Here is a 20,760-nt window from a genome sequence, read left to right as displayed (position 1 = left end):
TTGTTCAGAAGTTTCTCGAGTAACTTTAAAAGGAGCTAAACTGTCAAATCAGCGTCTAAAAGACGATAATATCTCGGCAAGAAGTATTACGGCCAAACCCGCGGTAATGATATTAGTCTAGGACACGGTTCGGGCGGGGCGCCGCGGGCTCACACATAAAAAATGGGACTTTCCGTTTAAACGAAAAAGTTAGGGGAGGGCGATATTCAAGGGAAGACTTATGACAACTTGAATATTTTTAGCTGGAGCGACCCTGAGTTATATGATTTTTTTTTATGAAATGGCTTTAATAAAATGCCTCCAAAGTTAAGGTGTGGCTGACAATTTTAACACTTAACTCCTTCCACCAGCTTCATTGGTGCAGCGTAGGTAAATACTTTATGCATAAAAACAAGTTTGTTAGAACAAATGAAATAATACATCATAATAAATACTGTTACATTGAATGTAACTGAAAAATATTACCACGGTGTTGTTATTTTGCAACAAAGATTATGCAGTGTGATAAGCTGTATGTACCTAATACATTTAATAAATAACGTTTGAATTACGTGACCTTGTACTAGATTATTTAATATCTGCAACGAGTGTATCGGAAAATCAGTTTTATCTGCATGGGAGTGAAGGGCAGCGTTCCAACATACGTCACTAGATGACGTCAGTTGCCCGTGCTGTCTACTAACACATAATTTCGCCCGCTTAGTCATCGACTCCGTGGCGCAACGGTAGCGCGTCTGACTCCAGATCAGAAGGTTGCGTGTTCAAATCACGTCGGGGTCATTGAGATCGAAGGATTGGAACGTTTTGTATTTGTTATTTTTTATTTTAAAACCACGCAATAATTAGCAGTTTATTTATAAGTTGCATATTCTTTAAATTACAGGATAAACAGGAACGAATATTTAAAAAAATATGAGTATGTAATTAATTTAATGAATATTTAAGTCTTGGCAAGAGTTATTCGCGGCAGGTTTACCATTTTTAAGCTTTTAGTCAAACGTCAGAATTTGCCACTAGCGTTGCGATAGTGAGGCATTTTGAAAAATGAAAATATTACATTTTTATTTAAATATGTACACCAAAAAGTATTGTATTTGTAAGTTTGTACTAGTATTTAGAAGCGTAAATCGTTTGCTATCGAATTGAAAATGTAGACATAGATAAAATAACGATTAACTGAGCTTAACTTGGGGAACTCCTGCCTAAAATTATCGCTGTTCTGATTACAGATTAATTAAGGTATTTTTAGATTGAATTTGTCGAACGGAGTTGCAGTTTTTTTTTTTTTTTCAATACGTTTGAACGAGTCTTGCATCGACTCCGTGGCGTCTGACTCCAGATCAGAAGGTTGCGTGTTCACATCACGTCGGGGTCAGGTTACCATTTGTTTTACAACCCGGTGGTCTAACCGCGTCTTTGAGTAGCCACAGCCACACTTATGGTTTTCTACGGAGCTGCCAGAACACATTATAAAATGGTATTGGGTATTTCTTCGGAGGCAAAATTTTCGATGTCTTTGGGTATAGTTCTGTAACCAACTAACAAAATGGCATGCAATATTTTTTTCGTATAGCTTAGCTATAGCCCTATCTGGCGCAAATTACATTTTTGACATAATTGCTGTCTTTATACAAAATAAAAATATTTGAAGTGTGATTCTCTGATTCATATGGTGTGTCCGTTAGCCATTTTCCGGAACAAAATGGTTGATGTAGCATTTTCCTTTTGATATATCAATATAAATTAAAATTATTTCGAAAGCTAATGAGTTGTCCTTCTACAAAAAAAATGTGTCATAATTTTAATTAAGTTAGTTTGTTCGCAAAAAAATAAATAAGCAGTGTCCGGCATAAAATACTGATTCATATGGCGTGAGCTGTTCTTGACCATAACTGGTCAGGTTTTAGGACTATGCTTGTTTTTTTATGCAATCGAATCTGTAATGAGGAGATCCGTAAACGATCTAAAGTCGCATGGTGGCATAGTCCGATGTTTTAGCAAGCTGAAGTGATAATGGGCAGGACACATAGTATACAGAAATGATGGCTGATGGGGTAGCACGTTTCTGGAGTGGAAGCTACGTGCCGGAAAGCTCAGTGTAGAACCTCCTCCCACAGGAAGGCGCAGGATGCAGGCCGCTACCAACCGGTCATTATGGAAATCATTGGGAGAGGCTTATGTTCAGTTGAAATTATTATGATGATGACAAAATATTATGGATGTATACTAAAGTTTCAAAAAAATGTTTTTTCATGAATTATTGTGGAATCGTTGCCTTTTTTCATAACAACAGATCATTGTTTTTGTTATAATAAGATTATTTTCTTAATTTAGAGCCAATTGTACATAAATATCATAAATTTTATTTCTGTTTTTGATTAATATGTAACAAATTCTGATTCATATGGGCACAAAATATTAGAACGTCGATATCTTGAAAACTACTTTACTAAAACGAGTCCCTTATCCAAATATATGTTATTGGGTGTACCTATTTTCATATGAGTCTATGTTACAAACCTAAAATTGAATTTGAAATTTGTCCATATGAATCAGCCGAAGAATGCGATTTCGAAGAAGTGCCCTATTATGCTCATTGCTCATTGCAATGTTAATTTGGTGCGAAGTTTAAATTTACATTTAAGTTCTAAATATGTATTTACATATATTTAGTTAATAAGAACATCATGCAGTAGCAGTAGGTACACACGAAAAGTACAATGCGTGTTAAACAATTAATCTACTCTATCGCATTGGGGTAACCTGTAATTTTAGAGCTAAGATTGTTATTAAATAAATAAATAAATATTGTATGTAGACTTGCATGTGAATCGCAAAGAAAGTAAAACAACTCCTCAAAATAGCAAAACGAAACAAAAAGTCAAAAAAATATCTACTGCTTCCCTATCTTTAGGTTTCGTGTAATATGGTGGTGGGATTAATTTAATAATTTCTATGTAAAATTACTCATTCATCCTATAGTCTGGATAGTGACTGACATTGGTAGAGTCGTTGTTGGAGTACCAACTAAAAAACAAAAGTAGTAAATTGACCCCGACGTGATTTGAACACGCAACCTTCTGATCTGGAGTCAGACGCGCTACCGTTGCGCCACGGAGTCGTTGAGGGTCGTCGTCAAAACGACATTCAGTTTGACAAATGCATTAAGATCCGGTAATTAATCAATACCTATAGCGATAACCAAATGACAACAATCATTAAGCGATTAGTTGAAATACTCGTAATTATAAAATTATCTATTTAACGGGCCAAGTGACGTAGTGCAACGAACCGCTTTGTCCTCGTGTCTCCATCTGCTTGTTAGTTCTTTACAGATATTTTGTTACTTTATGTTATAAAATGAGCAATGTTTTTGCAGGAAAAAGGGCATTATTTATTTTTATTTTGTAAATTGTGTTGATTCATGTTGGTAAAACTGTTGATTAAGGCTGAGTTGCGCCACCTAACTTTGACCGTAACTATGACGATAACCGGTGTTTTTTGTACGGAGTTTGACAGATTTTTGACGTTTGTCAAAGTTAAAGTAAGATGGTGCAATCCAGCCTAAGTATCTAAAATGTTGGGATAAGTACTAATTAAGGCTTAATTATCGAATAAGCCAAATGAGCTTAGTGTTATTTGGCCTGATAGTAATGATGCTCAGGAATCCATTTATTTTTGCCAAATGTTCAGAGCTGACTAAAGTGTGATTCGACGTAAAATATCAAAGCAGTTTTGTAGGTTTTTTTAGGCTGGTTTTGCCTGCAGAGTGTATACTAATGTGGAAATTATCCTGTGTTTATGTTAAAGGAAAATATGAGTCAACATGTTCGATCCTTGCTCTTTTTGCAACGTATGGTATGCGAGTAAATATTAGCTCGAGGAATGGTATTGGTTTTCAATATTTATGACTGTACTATTCAATACGACGTCGTGTTATTTTTCTAAAAGAAAACCCTTTTTTGAAACTGTCAGTCATATAGCTAGAGGTAGGTATGTTTTTTCTTAGGTAAAAGTGCAGAGCCATTTGGGGCCCTACATTTACACTGAAAAGGTGTCCCACAAGGATTTCTTATTTCCACAAAGCAGCTTCACCTTCGGCTTGAGAAGGTGCTAGGACTTCTTACATGTGCCATTAGTGTATTGCCTGTCACGAAGCCACTCCGAATGATGAGCAGTGCTTTCTTAGAATCTTCTTGGCATCCTGCGAGGATATCTTGGCACTATTTGAGCTTTCTCGAAATGCCGCATGAGAAGGAACTTTTTAACAACGTGGTGGTACTTACGAGCAAACGAGTATCTGTGTCGACTGTACATTTTAAAGACACGATAACTACAGAACAAGAATTTTACGGTAAATGTGTAGTAAAATATAAAATGTGTAATTTATAAAATTAGTCATTTTGCCACTTTCACAGATCACCACTGAACAAAGCCTAAGCCAGCGAGGTCCGTTTATGTTTGTGTCTCCGCGGGCGGCGCAGGATAAATTAAAGTACAAGGGCGCGCATGCGCTCTACATAGAGCAAATAACGTAACACTGCTTATTTGGGAGACGCTTGAGGATTACAAGGAACATGACAGTAGTGATGTTAAAATATCGATACCATTAACGGTATAGTAAGTGCCTATACAGACTAGTAGGTGCCAATATCGACGTGACTCATATATCAAACGACCACCCATCGGGTCTAACAACTACATATTCATATGATAGTGAATAATGATTAATGCTGTAACTTATGGGTACCGCAGATTTTGAAAATATTGTACATCATGTAATGATTGATATTTAGGTATCAAGTAAACAGTTACGATACTATCTTACAGTTATTATTTCATTTATTTAAAGGATTACTACGCTAGAAATGTTAGATATTTATGAACCATTGTATGAAAAGTGATTTCATTTTTGAAAAATGTTAATATATTCGATAGATTTGTCTATTTTCTGACGACACTACTCGGCAGGATGTTCGCCCATCACGCAATGAACTGTCGCATTGTCGGCCCACACACAATTACCATTCTGCTCCAGGATTTATAGTTGAGATAAATGATTTCTTATGCCAAACTATTGCCAATGATAAATAAATATTTAGAGGCAACTTTTCTCTATATTTTTTTTGTTTTTCGGCTGAGATTTCTCTCATTTATCACCACAAAGTTTGATCGTAACGTTTACAATGTATTGTCCACTCTGTTTAGTTTATCGCGATCTACTAGGAAATAAGTCCATAACATTATTCCTCTAGCGCAGTGAGTACACCCCCAGGAATACAGAGTGCGCACTTACATCGTAATTATAGAATTCAAATCTGTATGCGGATCCTGGCGCAATTAGTTGTCCGCTAGAGTTGCGCGGGCAACTGCGCGGTACAGGGCTGCCCGAGGAGTTTGTTCGACGTGATCGAATTCCAAGTATTTGACTCTATCGATACATGCGAAATGAGGGCTGCTGATAAGTTTGATAAATTATACCCTAAGCCTAATTGTTTCAGCAAAGTTTCCAAAAGGGCCTATTTAAAAAAAAAAGCAATAAAATGTCTCTACCCAGTGGTTCAAATCACATGACTTTTATAAGATTTGTTTTTGCTTTATGCTCGATCAGTAATTCCAATTTATTAGTTACTTCCTTCTATAGCGAAATTCGCACATAATAAATAACTTAAATCTGATAATGGTCAATCTGGACATGTTCTAAACAAGCGTTTACATCCCACTTGTTTGTATCCACCAACCCTGAACAGCACGATCTAACTGCATTCTGCATATTGCACGACACTTAAGGACTCGTAATAGCCCGTATTACCAACTGTGTAAGGTCTAATTTAACAACATCATTTGCAATTTGCATCTTGTAAGGAACACTTAGGATACATCGCTATGTATCCCATTTTGAGTCTAAACAAAGGTAGAGTAAGGCAGAAAAAGGATTGCGACGGAGGTAGCTACAAATATGGAAGGTGATACAAAGTGGGATTAATAGTTCCCACATTTCAATCGTTTTGAGCTATTTTTAAAGTTCAGCTTGAAAAAGTTGCAAGCCAATCACAGCTCTTGCAAGAGCAAAGGCTTTGTAAAGATGTAGTATCGTTTTTTTTTAAGTTCTAACTACATATTACAGGGTGGAAACGATAAGTGATTTCACTCGATTATTTCTAAACTATACCAGATATCGAAAATCTGGCTACTGATCCTGAAATTGCTTCACGTGTTTCTCTTCTCTCTTCTTCTTTTTGATAGAGCAAACCATATCAAATAGATTACATAATATACTGGATCTATCAGAAAATTCAATGTTTCCAGCTAACATACATTTATTACAGCCTCATGGCACTCATCTTTTGATACTACCATAGCAAGTAAAGCAACTTTTACTTATGTTAAAATGTCAGCCCAGTACCTACCAATGTGAAAGTAAAAAAGAAAAAAAAAGCGCCTCTTAAGGGCTCTAATTTTACTTAAAATAAATATCATATTTAAACGCCTTCTTAACGGTGACTTACTTAGCAAAGATATAATCACACTTACTGCAAGGCTCAGCAAGAGCAAGCTCGGGCGCACTAATCGCGCCCCGCGGCGTCGGTCGCGAACACGCAACTTTCACTTGCCGGCATATGTCGGGTGCCGTTAGTGCGACCACGTGCGAGGCTTTTGATTTGTACAGAGAGTACCAGACATTTTGGTCTTAAAATAACCCCTATTACAACTTCATAAGATGCCAAGACGTCTTACCTGATGTGTACTATCCGTACAAGCCAAACTTACAAACAACTACATACTACGGTTTAATGTAAGGTGGCAAATGTAAATGACCTGTAGACGCCCGGGTTGGACGGATGATGCTTCCAATACTACAAGTACACCGTAGTCATAGACATAGTCATATATATGTTTATTGCATCATGTTGGTACATTTGGATCTTAAATATTAATACAGAGTCCCGAAACATGGCCCTGTAAGGGCATTGCAACATTATAGGTACATAGGTACAATATTAAAATCGACTCTTACGGGCTCAATATACGGGCTAAAATAACAATATTACAGACAATTGCTTAGGTATATTTATTTATTTATCTAGAGTTGAGATCAAAGAATTCTTTTAACGTGTAGAAACATTTATCTTCAGTTTGACCGCCAATAGAATCGAAACAATGTAGGTTGAAAAGCCGGGGGTAACATAAACTGAACTGCTAGGCAGCTAACCCAGAATTTTTTGGTATACGTATAACATAAGTCGTATAACATGTGGCCTGTGCCAATAGAAACTGGTTGTAACGAAAAAAAATGACTGTATAGTTGAGGCATACAACTTTAGTGTCCAACAAAATACTTAGTCAGTTCAATAAACTGTTCAAAGTCCATGATTTCCATACTGTTAAATAAAATTCATAACGCAGCAAGTTCGAATCTCGCGATGATGGTGAACTTAATAATAACACTCATTGCATTTTGAACCATCATGTGCCGAAAATGAACATGAAATAAAAAAAATGTTTATTAATTAATTCGATCCAAATTATTGATTGTAACAACACGTTCCAAGACTTAAATGACGCAAGGCAGTTGTCCCGGCGCATAACTGCGCGGCAAGCGTCTGTTCACACTTGCCTTGAAGAGGCAATTAAAATAAACTTTGTTGGTGTAGTTCACACGTAACTTTCGCCCAACTCAATCTTAATTTTAAATGAAGATAATTTTGTAAAACTCCACATTTAATTGTGATCTTACATGGGTGATATGAAAACGTGTTGTAACAATTAATTATTTAAATCGAATTGAAAAATATTTATGTTATTACCATAAACGACACTTCCATTCCTTAAATTCCAGGTCATAATTAGTGTCGTGAAATTAAAATACAAGTCGTGAAATTTTCATTTGCAATTTTAAAAACTGACTGAATAGTAATCACAATTACTTATAAATAGTTAGAGCATAGCTTCGGAACTGGTTTGCTTTAATGAGCAAAAAACCGCCTAGTGTCAGACCTTGTTTTTAGTGCACACTTGAAATTAGGCAAATGTAGACCTTAACGCACAATCTTAAGAAGTTTCAACCAGTGGATGGTGGTTTGGCTTGACTTTTGCTTCAATAGTACGAATATAATGAAGCTCTTTGTTTTTATTGCCATTTTAAATGTTATACTCTCTTTCATTATAACACTTATTGTCGTTATCGTAAAATTATAATTACATACTCTATTATTTACTTATATTAAATTAATAAGTTAACATTTTTATAATTAAGTACATATTAATAAAACTTCCGACATGCGTTGATGCGTGTAACCGGAAACAATTTAAAAAAATATCAACCTCGAGCCGTTGGCAATATTTTCTTATTCGACTTGTTGCTATATTACTTATGTTGATTTAGCTGAAAAATTGCGGAATTATGTGCTTAGTAAGAAACTGTAAGTGTAAGAGGAACTTGAGACACGAATAGGTAATTATAAATCTAACCATAAAGTTAATATATTAACTTTATGAATCTAACACATTTTGCCCCAGTCACATCATCACGTCACGTCTAGCTTATTTTAATTAGTTTTATAATTAGTCGGCATATCATCTTCTAGGTTCTACCGGTCATGTGACATTCCTTCCTAGTTCAAGGTTGCTGCATATTCCAATTGAAACCAGAGACATCTGTAAATCGTTTGCTATTTATAAAGCACATCTTCTAAGCGACAAGCAATCGGAATGAAAACCGGACGGATTAGCTAATGCATTTTTATTGTTTTATACTAGGTGTCTGTCATTATGTGACACTTATATTAAAAGAGAGAAAATGGAAATTCAGAGGTCTGCCTCTTTCTCACGCCCTTGGTATAAATATTGTCACATTTTGTTTATTGCAGCTTGCCTTTTCCATAATACTTTTTACGAGCTTTGCCTGCGGCTTTGTACGTTTGAAAATACTTAAGTTTTCCAGTGTAGAGCAGTAACTAAGATTAAACATAAAGACCAAGAGCAACATAAGGGATGTCAATGTTAATAATATATTTATAGCCACGATAGCCGAACGGTGAAGGGGTCGGACTGGCCAACTCGTGATCCGGGGAACGCGGGTTCGGTCCCCGCCGCCGCTCGACTATTGTGGTGAGCTCACTCGTGACACAAGCATATTTAGCTTAGTACGAGGGGCTAACGGGGGTATTAGTAATTTGTGTAATAACAAATTACTAATAATCTTGTTAGTTTAACCCAAGTAATAAATAATTGTTGGTTTGCAAAAATATGCTATTATGACGTCTCACATCCTAAGCTTTCTCTGCTTGCACATGTAATTTGATGGTTATTTATGAAGAGCAACGGTTAACTCGGGTGTGTGGTTTCAAGTCACGTAAAATGACGACTCGGTGACGAGTTGTTGCGGTAACTGATGATAATAATCAAACTTGTAAATGAGACCACACATCTGCATTGCATATCTTTTTTCTTGAAAGGTAATTCTAATTTAATTTCACAAGTAATCCTATCCAATGCTAGATTAAAAAAAATCTTTTTGCCGTTTTATAAAACCTTATTAACAGACAGAACTTATTCATGAATATTTATTATTATATTGACAAACTGATTTGGATGATTCAGGTTAAACTACAACTACCTAAATATTATACAATCATTTTTTTTGTCATTTCGTCGAATTACAATTTTTAGAGCAATTTGGAAGGATAAGGCAACGTAATTAATGGCAGGTATACAAGAAAATTAAGTCAAAACAAAACATCTACCAAATGTTATTGTCCGAAACACTATAGTTGATCTGGGTACAGTGATGTATTCAGTTCTTCGGGACCCTGGGTATTATAAATGCTAGTTTATTGCCACTAATTGTTATTAGGGTTCGTGTTTTTTTAAAAGTTTGCGCAGGAGCCTTCACATGTCCCATAATCTTTTTGCCCTACCAGCGCTTCGAGACCAACATATGGCAAGTGCTGAGAAAAAGCGCCGCAACAAACTCAGTTACCACTGTCTGCCGGTTAAAATAAATAGAAATAACAGTAGTAGTTATGTATTAATTCAGGAGCAGTTTTCTGAATTTACTACGCATTCTTGTATGGTGTATCTTACAAAAATAGGTGTACACTGTACACGATTCGAATTAAATGATAGGAGCCTTGTGTGTGTGTATGTGAGGTTCTGTTTTATTTAACTACAAATGAAGGCCCTGCTAACACTAGTCCGGCCCTGCCTCATACGTGCTCCAGCCGCCAACCGGTCGGTAATGACGGGTTGCGCGCGCGCATGTGCCTTATGCCGTGGGACCGGCCGCTTTATTTCGGTAATCACCGCGCAAATTAAAATAAATATTCCGCGCAAAATTATACGGTTACACAGGATTAAGTTTTTGGGGCTTTGTAGTGGAATAAAAAACAGCAAATAACCCAGGAGTTCAAATTGAATCTGAAATTAATATCGTATGTATTTCTACTAGGTTTCTAGGTACGCCCCTACTTATCAATATAATGAAAAACCTGAAAATCATTGAAAAAGCTACATCACACAGTTTTTTTCATTCATATGTTTTGCATAAAATGCAAAGTTGATCTGATTTAAATGAAACTTTGTAAGTAATCCCACTTTATCCTCATCAGAATGCATTAGTTTCCAAGTCCTTTGCGGCCAACGGTCTCGTTGTGTGTCTCTCTCACTCATACCATCATTCAAGTGATTAAAAGAGACGAATAGATCGCGCATTTCAAAGTCGTTTTGCGGAGTAGCCTCAGGATTGTAGTCATTACCAATCTTCCGCAGCCACTGGATACTGGAAACGTGCTCCATTACGAGTACTTTGGAACGCTTGATCCGACTCATTAAGTGTTATCGCACACACTGCATTAAGCCTATCGGCGATGATACATCACTTTGTCGTGTCGCTTCGTCTTCGTTTGCAAAATGATACCTGTGCAGATCTGACAGATTTCGAAAACTAATCCATTATCGTCGATTCGCAGTCGCATTCAAGGCTACCGAGATGGCGTGAACAGTGTATTTTTATAAACACCTAACAGTTTATATTTAAGGAAGAAAAGTGTGATTTTCTGATGATACGAGTATTTTTCAAAAAATTGACCATTAAAAAATAAATTGAGATTTTAACTTTAATTATGAAAATACTTAGTTTACAAATGTATAAAAAATCTTTTGTGAAAGTTGGGTAATCACGTAAGAATCCAAGTCTTACTTGCTATCTCTCCATCCATATGTATGAGGGTAAAAACGTATCGAGTTCTTAAAACGTCGGACCTCAAAAGCCCCGAATTCGAAAAAGGCGTTTTTATCAGCAGCTCTGACGTCCAGCTAAGCCAGCTGAATCCCGTATAATGAGGGGGATGAAGCCCGACTGATAACTGACGTTTAGTATGCGAACGTGACTTAACTTTTAGTATTTATTAAGAAAAAGAAAAATCGATAAAATGTATAGGCCTGGCTTGTGAAGGAACTTAAAACACAAATTTATTAATCTACAATAAGCTCTAAAGTAAAGCAAACGTACATAACTACTAGTGAAAAGCTAGGAAAGTTTGTTGCCACCATACTGCACAAACCTGTACAACCTAGTTTTTTTAGACATTGTAATAAATTTTTTTTCGGCTTCTACTACCTACTAACATACAAAATTACTGCTATAACCATTTGCTTGTAAAGACTTTATTTTAATTTGATTGATATTCAATATTGATAAAGTTTATGGCTCTATAAAAGCTCTCCAGGGCCCTTAATTGGTGCATTCTGTGATTGGATGTTAATAAATACGATTTCTCTGCGCCCGCGCAGTGGACTCCGGCGCTAGTGCTGACAGTTATTCGAAGTTTTGAGCTAAAGATTTTCGATGTAATTTAATTTTGAAAAGAAATTGTTTCCATTTCAGATACATCTTTATTACACCTGTTAGCTTTGTTGAAACTTTTTATTATTAATTGAACCCCTGAACACTAACTCGATTCTCAAGCATGAGACCCTTAGTGCTTCAGGTAATTTTATGTAGTTAAGTATCTCTTTACTGTTTATCACGCTGACTGTCTGACTAATGCATGTGTACCTGCTACGTTAACTGTTTTTTTAATACATAATTTCGTTTCCTTTATCGATAAAAAATCCCGTGAGCCCGTGGCAAGTGGCAACACTATCGTATATCTACATGACGAGTCCCGCTAACACGACGTTTCTGGAGCTGATAAAAAGCCGTCCGAAATTCCCTTTAGTCCTGCATAAAACATCACCCTGTATGACATAATTGGTGCGCGTTTTTTGCGCGATTGTTGCTTCTGCTTCAGCGAATACTTCGGGCTTAAAGGTTTTGTTTCATTCGAATTTTGAAATAAAAATTGGGTGTGGAATACTGTTAGTTATGGGGTGCTGCTGCTACGAATCGGATCTGGTGGATAGTTTTCGTGATAACATTATGCAGGTTTTCTTAGCGTAGCTTGATTGATGGTGATGACTCGTATCTTATTGTTAAAATGACGCGCACATAGTATACTTATACCATAGTAAGAAGTAAACCCTAGACTTTAAATTGTTTTATAGTAGTAATATGAAACTTTTATTCGCCTTTTCTCGGCACCATTTAAATTCTTGAAACCTTTCCTGGATTCCCGCTAATTTTCCGCCGAGGCCCGCGAAATGTCCAGGAAATACCGCGGGCTGCTTATGACAGCGCAAAAACGCGGCCAAGTGTGAACAATACTGGCTCTGAAGGTTCCGTAGGTCCTACGTGTAATATAACTTTGTTGTTTATAAATGTTTTCTATATTTTACTCAACTTTCTTAGGCTGAGTTGCACCACCTAACTTTGACCGTAACTTTGACGATAACCGGTGTTTTTTTTATGGAGTTTGACAGATTTTTGACGTTTGTCAAAGTTAAAGTAAGATGGTGCAACCCAGCTTTATTAGTAGGGTTGTAGATATAATATTCTAATTCGCTAGTATTTAGTAGATCTACCCATTTATCCTATTGGCGATTAACATCACTTATATTCAAGATACGTAGTAGCCCTTCTACGACGTGATTGTATTTATAAAATGAAATACTGATTTCTCATCTCGTGTATTTCTTTTTTTTACTCTATACTACCTACTACATACTTATTAGGGAATGGTTAATAGCATTGCTTTAAAATCAATGCGATTAATATAATAACTGCTTGTACTCTCACCTGATTTTCAAAACGGAATCCTAAAATGTGTAGGATACGAATTATTTTGCAATCGTAGTTCCAAATGAACAATTACCGCCCGTGGGACCACCAGCTCGTAATTATAAAGAAATATTTAAATGTGCCGACAGAGATACCGCCGGGTAATTAGCAATAATGCGTGCGCAAGTATCTGCCTAGCTCAGAATGTTTATAGGAGAGGGAAATGTTGATAATCTCTGAGTTTTTCTGCAAAAATGTTGTGCGCTAGTAAATACTAACATAAAATGTTTTGAAGTACAGTTATTATTGTAAAGAGTGGTCCGTTATTTGATTATAAGGTTTCTGTTAGTAGTTAAGACACTGCGTCTTTGTTGAATTGCATTAAGACTACATACACATACTTATTAATGGATTCTTGTCATATACTTATAAACAACATTACATCTACATACTATAGGATTTTTACTGACTGATCATGTGTATCAGGTAGTAGCGATAATGTTTGTGAATTTATTTAGTATGATGAATTTAATATGAATTTGATACCGACTGTACAGAATCGTTTGATCGATGATAAAATAAATAATAGGTACATTTTAATTTGATCAACGCTGACATTCGTCGATAATGAGTGACATATCCATACTAATCTCGGATTGATGGTAATTAGACATGATGTTTTGACGCAGCAGGAAGCGGCTAGATTGAGATTGATAAACTTATCGTCGCTGATAACATAATAACATCGTGAAGTATATTGTCGCAGTGAAATACTGGATTTATCGATAAAGTATTTTTTTATTGAGATTATTTATTACCTACCTACTAAAGTTCTTGAACCTTCTATTCCAAAGCCTTCATATTTAATGTTCCATTCCTTATACAATAAAGATATCAACGCTATGCTCGTAGCATCGTATCGGTTCTTAAGAAAACTCTGTAAGGAGCTTTTATCCTTTTCACATCAATCCTTCAAATTCTTCAATTCCTTCTCTTTTTCTCTATGCCCCGTAACTTCCCAGTCAGTGCAGTGTATTATTTCGGCGCGCCATAAACAAGGCCGTCCACATGTCGGCGGAGGCCCGCTATAAACAGGTTACGACCCGCGCATGTGTGACCGCCCTAATGGCCGGGATAAGCGGTTCATAGTCTTCTTATTGTTCCCGGCAGCTTGAGATTTGATTTATACAGTTTACCGTTAACTTAGTAGGTAGTAAATAATTTACTTAGGGGTAAGGATGGCGTAAACCATGTGAGAATGTAGCTTGCAGACGAGCTTCAGGCATACCTGCACAAAGGAAAACATCATGGGCCAATGAGAATCTATGAATGAAAGAAGTTTATATACATATTTTAAATTTCACATTGTAAATTCGATAGTATGAGCTGAGCAAGGATCTTAATCCAACCACACTGAGATAGATAATAATTTATTGACGAACTAGACATTCAAATAACTCCAGTGTACATATCCGAATCACGCCGGCGGCAAACGTGAGTGTGATGAGCACAAACATTTATCTCCATAGTGCAGAACATTTAAGTTTATTATTTTATAAGTACATACATTATGTTTACCATTTACCTAGTCGTTTTAATAACATAGCTCTGCTAGTTTGGGGATTGGTAATCGGTGTGATCGTTCAAAATCAAAATTATCTTTATTTGTTTAGACTAATTAAATTAGTTCTTGCAAATCGTCAAATGCTCTTAAGGAGCCTATACATGTCTCATTCTTTTTTTGCCCTACCAGCGCTTCGAGACATACATTTGGCAAGTGCTGAGAAGAAGCGCCGCAACAAACTCAGTCACCACTGTCTGCCGGTTTAAAAATATAAAAAAGTAGGAAGTTACATACATTCAGAAGCAAGTTACTTACCACGCGCTCCCGTTGATAGAAGGTGGCCTTTAAGACGCCCATCTAGCACGAGACCGCGTGGCAGTTTTGAATATATTTCTTTAGTGCCGTGCTAATTTCTAGGTTAATTGTTGCGTTTTGATACATATATTTTATGTCAGGTATATCTTTCCTTGACCAGTCCCCGAAGGCAGCGCCTGTTCACAGACATGACGTGTGAACCAGCCATCGCTTCACTCAACCATATTATAGGGAATGTAACGACCCGCCTCACACGCCACTACCCCAGAGACATTTTAGTGAGCATGACAAGTCTAAGATATCCTTCTGGCTAAGTGCCAGATATAAAACTATTTAGGAGACAAGGCAAGAAAACTCTAGAGAGAAAAGCAAGGCACCATAACAAAACCGTGTGGTAGTTTTAAATAAATTGTATATATACTTATATTTAGTGCCGTGCCACTGTCTAAGTTGATTGTTAATTGTTATGTTAAAAAATTTAAGGTAGGTATATCTTGTCTTGACCAGTCCCCGAAGGCAGCGCCTGTTCACAGACATGACGTGTGAACCAGCCATCGCTTCACTCGACCATATTGTAGGGAATGTAGCGACCCGCCTCGCCTCGTTGGAAAATGAGTATTATACATTAGGCATAACATTATTTCTTCAGACTAATCGTATTGATGATTATAGCCTTTAAGCGATAAGACTTTATTAGGAGGCCGTCCGTCCGTAAGTAAAATAAATTTTCACTTCAAATACACAAACAAAATGATTTATTCGTCATATTCTGCTAATTTAATTGTTATATGCCTGCAGCAACTTAAATTCGATCCTTATGTTTATCTAGAATAAAATATACATGTATTTATTTTACTTGTGAATTATTTATTGAATTGACCATAACAAGGAATTCATAAATAAACACTTACCAGGCAATCTTAAAATCGTCCAATTTGATTACTTTCCCATATTCTGCGCAGGTTCATAAGCATTCTAATTTATGAATTATTAAAGCACACTCACACGATGCAAGATTATTATAACGCTGTTTCTCATTATAATAATTTGTGCGTTAATGGGAATAAAATTAATTTCTGAATGCGCCGTAATTGGGATGAATATTGGATTTAATTATTAAACTTTATTGCATTTTTCGAAGTTTCGTATGAACATCAGGTTTTTAGGCGGGACGGAGGAAATTCCATTACATTCTTATTAACTTAAGGCCGCTACGCCATTATTAAGGTCTTTTTTCGCTGATCCGTAATAAGTATGAAATACTCAACGGGTAGGGCTGTCCTTCGTGTCTTGCAAGTTTGATTGATTTACCGATACCGACCCTTAAGTTTTTATTGTCGCTCCTGAATATTGCACTTGCTTATATTGAAATAAGATTCGCATATAATGTTTTATTTACATACAATAACTAGTTAAATCAGAATTAGTACAAGTTTCCATCGTTAAGACAGGCTTCAGCATGACCTATTTGAACTTCAACTTTTTTCTGTGGGTTTTTACGTGGTGGCCTCATTTATGACGACGGTTTATAAAAAAATAATGTATTCGTTATAATATGTTGAAAGAAAAGGATTTAAAAATAAAAGATATTGGTAGCCCTGCCGCGATTGATCAGCAAGTTCGCAGGTCACGCGCGGCGGGTGCGCCCGCGCAGCTATCTTAATGGAATCCTCGCGAAATTAAACACTTTCGATGCTTGCGTCCGTTAATAACCGCTGAGAATGGGGGTGCTCTGATTGAGCGGGCAGTGCGCTCGATAATAAACGTTAATCATATTATAGTTTGAAATATTATAAAATTATGACGCTACAGTTAAATCAATCCATTTGATTTCTTCAAAGGAATGTGAATAACAATTATTTAAAAAAACCAATTGACCGTTGGAAGTTATTATTATTATTTTAACATTTTCAATTTACATGTAGATGTTGTGATGGTACCATTAATCAAAACTTTAACGATAACCGGTGTTTTTTGTATGGAGTTTGACAGATTTTTGACGTTTGTCAATGTTAAAGTAAGATGGTGCAACCCAGCCTTAATTGGGGCGTAATTACTAACTAGGTCACTAAATTGTACATTCCCAACTTGTTAATCTTGTTAAAAATTCAAGCATAATTTTCATCCAAAAATTTAATAAAGCGAAGTATGCAAAGACGCAAACGTGACTGGCAGCCGCTTACCCCGTACCCTAGTCGGGGAAATTGGGAAAACACGGGAGATGTACGCGGGGAATTCGAGGCGGCCCGCGCCGCGTGAGCGACGAGCATAATAAACATGCGTACAAAGGAAAAATAGACACGAAAAATATGGGTTGACTTAAATTTCGTACGCAGATACCACGTTTTGTGATGTGACAGGTTATTATGGATTCCTCGGTTCATTGCTTGAGGCGTGACATATTTTGTCACTATTTCAATAGTAGAGCTTCTCTGTAGATTTTTGATGGTTGGGAAAACGGTCAAGAGACTGAGAATATTAAGTACTCTGAATTTTGCTGGTAATGATATTCGGCTTGGTACTGGACATAGTCATTTCAAATCATTTACGCATCTTGATCATATTTTTTCCATCATATTCTCCGTACTTTTTATCATACGATCATTTGAAGATCCGTTTCGAGTGTGAGAATGAATGGTATAAAATAGAGCAATCACCATTACTATCTGAGATCTGTCGCCGGCCTAATTTGGCTCAAGCCGTCACGGTTGACAGCCGCGACCAAAGATGCTATCATTTGTAGGAAGCGGCTCGAAGGTTCCTTTTGACCTTGTTAGAGCATTCGGAGACATGTCAGAAACTCTGGTGTTCTTTTATTTATTTATGTTCCTTGAACCTTGCTGCTCCATCGGAAGTCAGCTCTACGTATTATGTGCCCTGCCCATTGCCACTTCAGCTTGCTAATTCGTAGAGCTATGTCAGCGTAGGACGTCCACCCACAAGGTGGACCAACGACCCCATAAAGGTCAGGAAGGCGCTGGATGTAGGCCGCTACCAACCGGACGATGTGGAAGTCATCATTTCGTTTAAGCTATTGGTAGGATATTGGGTACCTACTTACTTTTCTTACAAGCAACGGTAAAGTGAAAAGCTATTCATGCAGTAGTTCATACCTGTTTGCCCAGTTGCAAACCGCTACGACATTTAAAGTTAGTGATTGATAGTGGTTCCAGCCACTAAATCACTGATGTCTTGCGGTTCTCACATAAATTGAGACCATGTGAAGTCTACGCGGTGCAAGTGGTACGTGTGTGCCAGGAAATACAAATAGTGAGTAATTTGTGGTGACAGGCTCGGTGGCAAGTTGGTCACTGGTGCCCATATCCTATATCTATACTAGCGGCCGAACGCGACTTCGTACGCGTGGATCCCGTTTTACCCCCTTCATCATCATCAACATTTCAGCCATAGGACGTCCACTGCTGAACATAGGCCTCCCCTAATGCTTTCCACGTTGATCGATTGGTAGCGGCCTGCATCCAGCGCTTCCCTGCTACCTTTACGATGTCGTCGGTCCACCTTGTAGGTGGACGTCCCACGCTGCGTTTTCCGGTACGCGGTCTCCATTCCAGAACCTTGCTGCCCCATCGGCCGTCAGTTCTGAGTACTATATGCCCTGCAGATTGCCACTTCAGCTTGCTAATCCGATTTTAGTTCGCCCCCTTAGGGGTGGAGTTTCGTAAAACCCTTTCTTAGCGGATGCCTACGTCATAACATCTACCTGCATGCCAAAGAAGAACGGTCATCTGTGACCCAGGCCCGACAGAAACGAGACATACCTCAGTTTTTTTGTCATGTTTTAATTAGTTAAATTATATATTTTTTATATTCGAAATCTATGTATAACACCAAAATATTACCCTTTGTTTTTGTTCAGGCGTTATACAAAAACTAATACAAAATGCCTATTTATCACCAAAATTGGTAAATGTATGTACCTAAATGTCTATTACAGCTGCTATGGAATGTATCTAGGTGACCTGGAGATACAGCCGGATTATACAGGGTGAAAACGAAAAGTTACAAAATCCAAAAATTCAATGTTACCAGCTTCCATAATCTGTAACCTGTTATTGGTACCATTTGAAAGAGCTCGTGAAGCACTTTCAGAATCAGTAACTAGTTTTTCGATATCTTGTATAGTTTAGAAATAATCGAGTGAGATCACTTATCGTTCCATATGTATAACCACCCTGTATAATCCGGCTGTATCTCCAGGTCACCTAGATACATTCCATAGCAGCTGTAATAGACATTTAGGTACATACATTTACCAATTTTGGTGATAAATAGGCATTTTGTATTAGTTTTTGTATAACGCCTGAACAAAAACAAAGGGTAATATTTTGGTGTTATACATAGATTTCGAATATAAAAAATATATAATTTAACTAATTAAGACATGACAAAAAAACTGAGGTATGTCTCGTTTCTGTCGGGTCTGGGTTTTTTTTGTATGGGGCGTGACCGTTCTTCTTTCAGCCCGATCCGTCCAGTGTTTTGGGCTGTGCGTTGATAGATCACTATGTCAGTCAGTCAGTCAGTAAGTCACCTTTTAGTTATATATATCTAATTTAGATATATTTAAGTTTTAAGATAGTTTTAAGCAAATAAATAAATTATCTTATCTTATCTTTAGATTGTAAGCAAGATCATTTCTCATTGACTTTCAGTATATTATAAAAAGCCTTGAATGTAAAATTATATTAAGTTTCATAAACCTTAAAAACCAATTTATTTGTTAGTACTCAATTTAAAGGGCATTAACTAAATATATTATTAAGTGAACAAGATCCGATTTAAAGTAATATAGACTGATTAAGACATGTCACTCGATAAGTTTATTTTATTGAAATAACATCCTTTAAGTGTTATAAGTGCGTATTTTTTGTCATTACGTGGAATTTATAGACACAGCTCGTTAATTGAGAGGCTGCAGAGATCTTGGAACCGGTCAAGTGGCGACTTGTTTCGATACTACTGCATTTATTCATTTAAATACTCACATAATGCCGGTTATTACTGTTCAGACAAGAAAATTGCCGTTTTAAAGAGTTTATTGATGTTGAACAATAGTAAATTTAATTATTTAAGTAAGTACATTATTCTTACTTACGGTGTCGTGTTCGCCGGCCTTTATGTCAGTCAACGGTGCGTCTGCGCACGATATCAACGTTACAATCGTGAGAACAGTGACACAGACGGACGGGCCTTCTTATTAGATGGTATCGAGCCGCTTTACATACTATAGCCATAACTTTTCGTTTCACCGAGAGTGTGGTTAATTTTTTGACGGAGGGAATTTTGTATGCTATGATAACATCTGATTAGAAGTTCTTTTTAACGAATTATGATGTTAAATTGTTAATTGAATTACGTGGCTTCACTTTCTTGCATTGTTCTTTTAAAAGGGTGATGTAATGAAATCAAAATGAAAGAGATATCTGATTATATCAGTTTTAAGTTTAAATGATTATTTATTTTATTGCATCAAAGGGCGTGCGGAATAAACATGTATCATGTTACCAGTCTTGTTTACCAGTGATGTGAGCGAAGGGAGTGCCCCAAAATATAAAATTACACATTTTTGAACGTCCTCAATTTATTTAAACTTTTAAATTAGGAATCCAGACGTGTAGTGCCTTATCGCGAGATCTTTCGTAGTCGCGGGAGCACCTGTGCTCTTGTCTGCTTTCGTCGTAGTTGTAACGTAATCGCGCCT

The 20,760-nt window shown here is 36.7% G+C and overlaps 2 non-coding genes across 2 annotated transcripts; one reads left to right on the top strand and one right to left on the bottom strand.

The window, feature by feature from the left end:
* The first annotated feature begins 708 nt into the window (after positions 1-708).
* On the top strand, positions 709-780 carry TRNAW-CCA (transfer RNA tryptophan (anticodon CCA)). Its single transcript has one exon. It is a non-coding gene; the product is annotated as a tRNA-Trp (tRNA).
* Positions 781-3,049: 2,269 nt separating this feature from the next.
* On the bottom strand, positions 3,050-3,121 carry TRNAW-CCA (transfer RNA tryptophan (anticodon CCA)). Its single transcript has one exon. It is a non-coding gene; the product is annotated as a tRNA-Trp (tRNA).
* Positions 3,122-20,760: the final 17,639 nt, after the last annotated feature.

Source organism: Ostrinia furnacalis, unplaced genomic scaffold (genome assembly GCF_004193835.3).
Source record: "Ostrinia furnacalis isolate ACB-3 unplaced genomic scaffold, ASM419383v2 OfSCF7173, whole genome shotgun sequence".
Lineage (NCBI taxonomy): Eukaryota > Metazoa > Arthropoda > Insecta > Lepidoptera > Crambidae > Ostrinia > Ostrinia furnacalis.
Note: the sequence above shows the minus strand (reverse complement) of the source record. Positions and strands in the feature narration are given on the sequence as shown.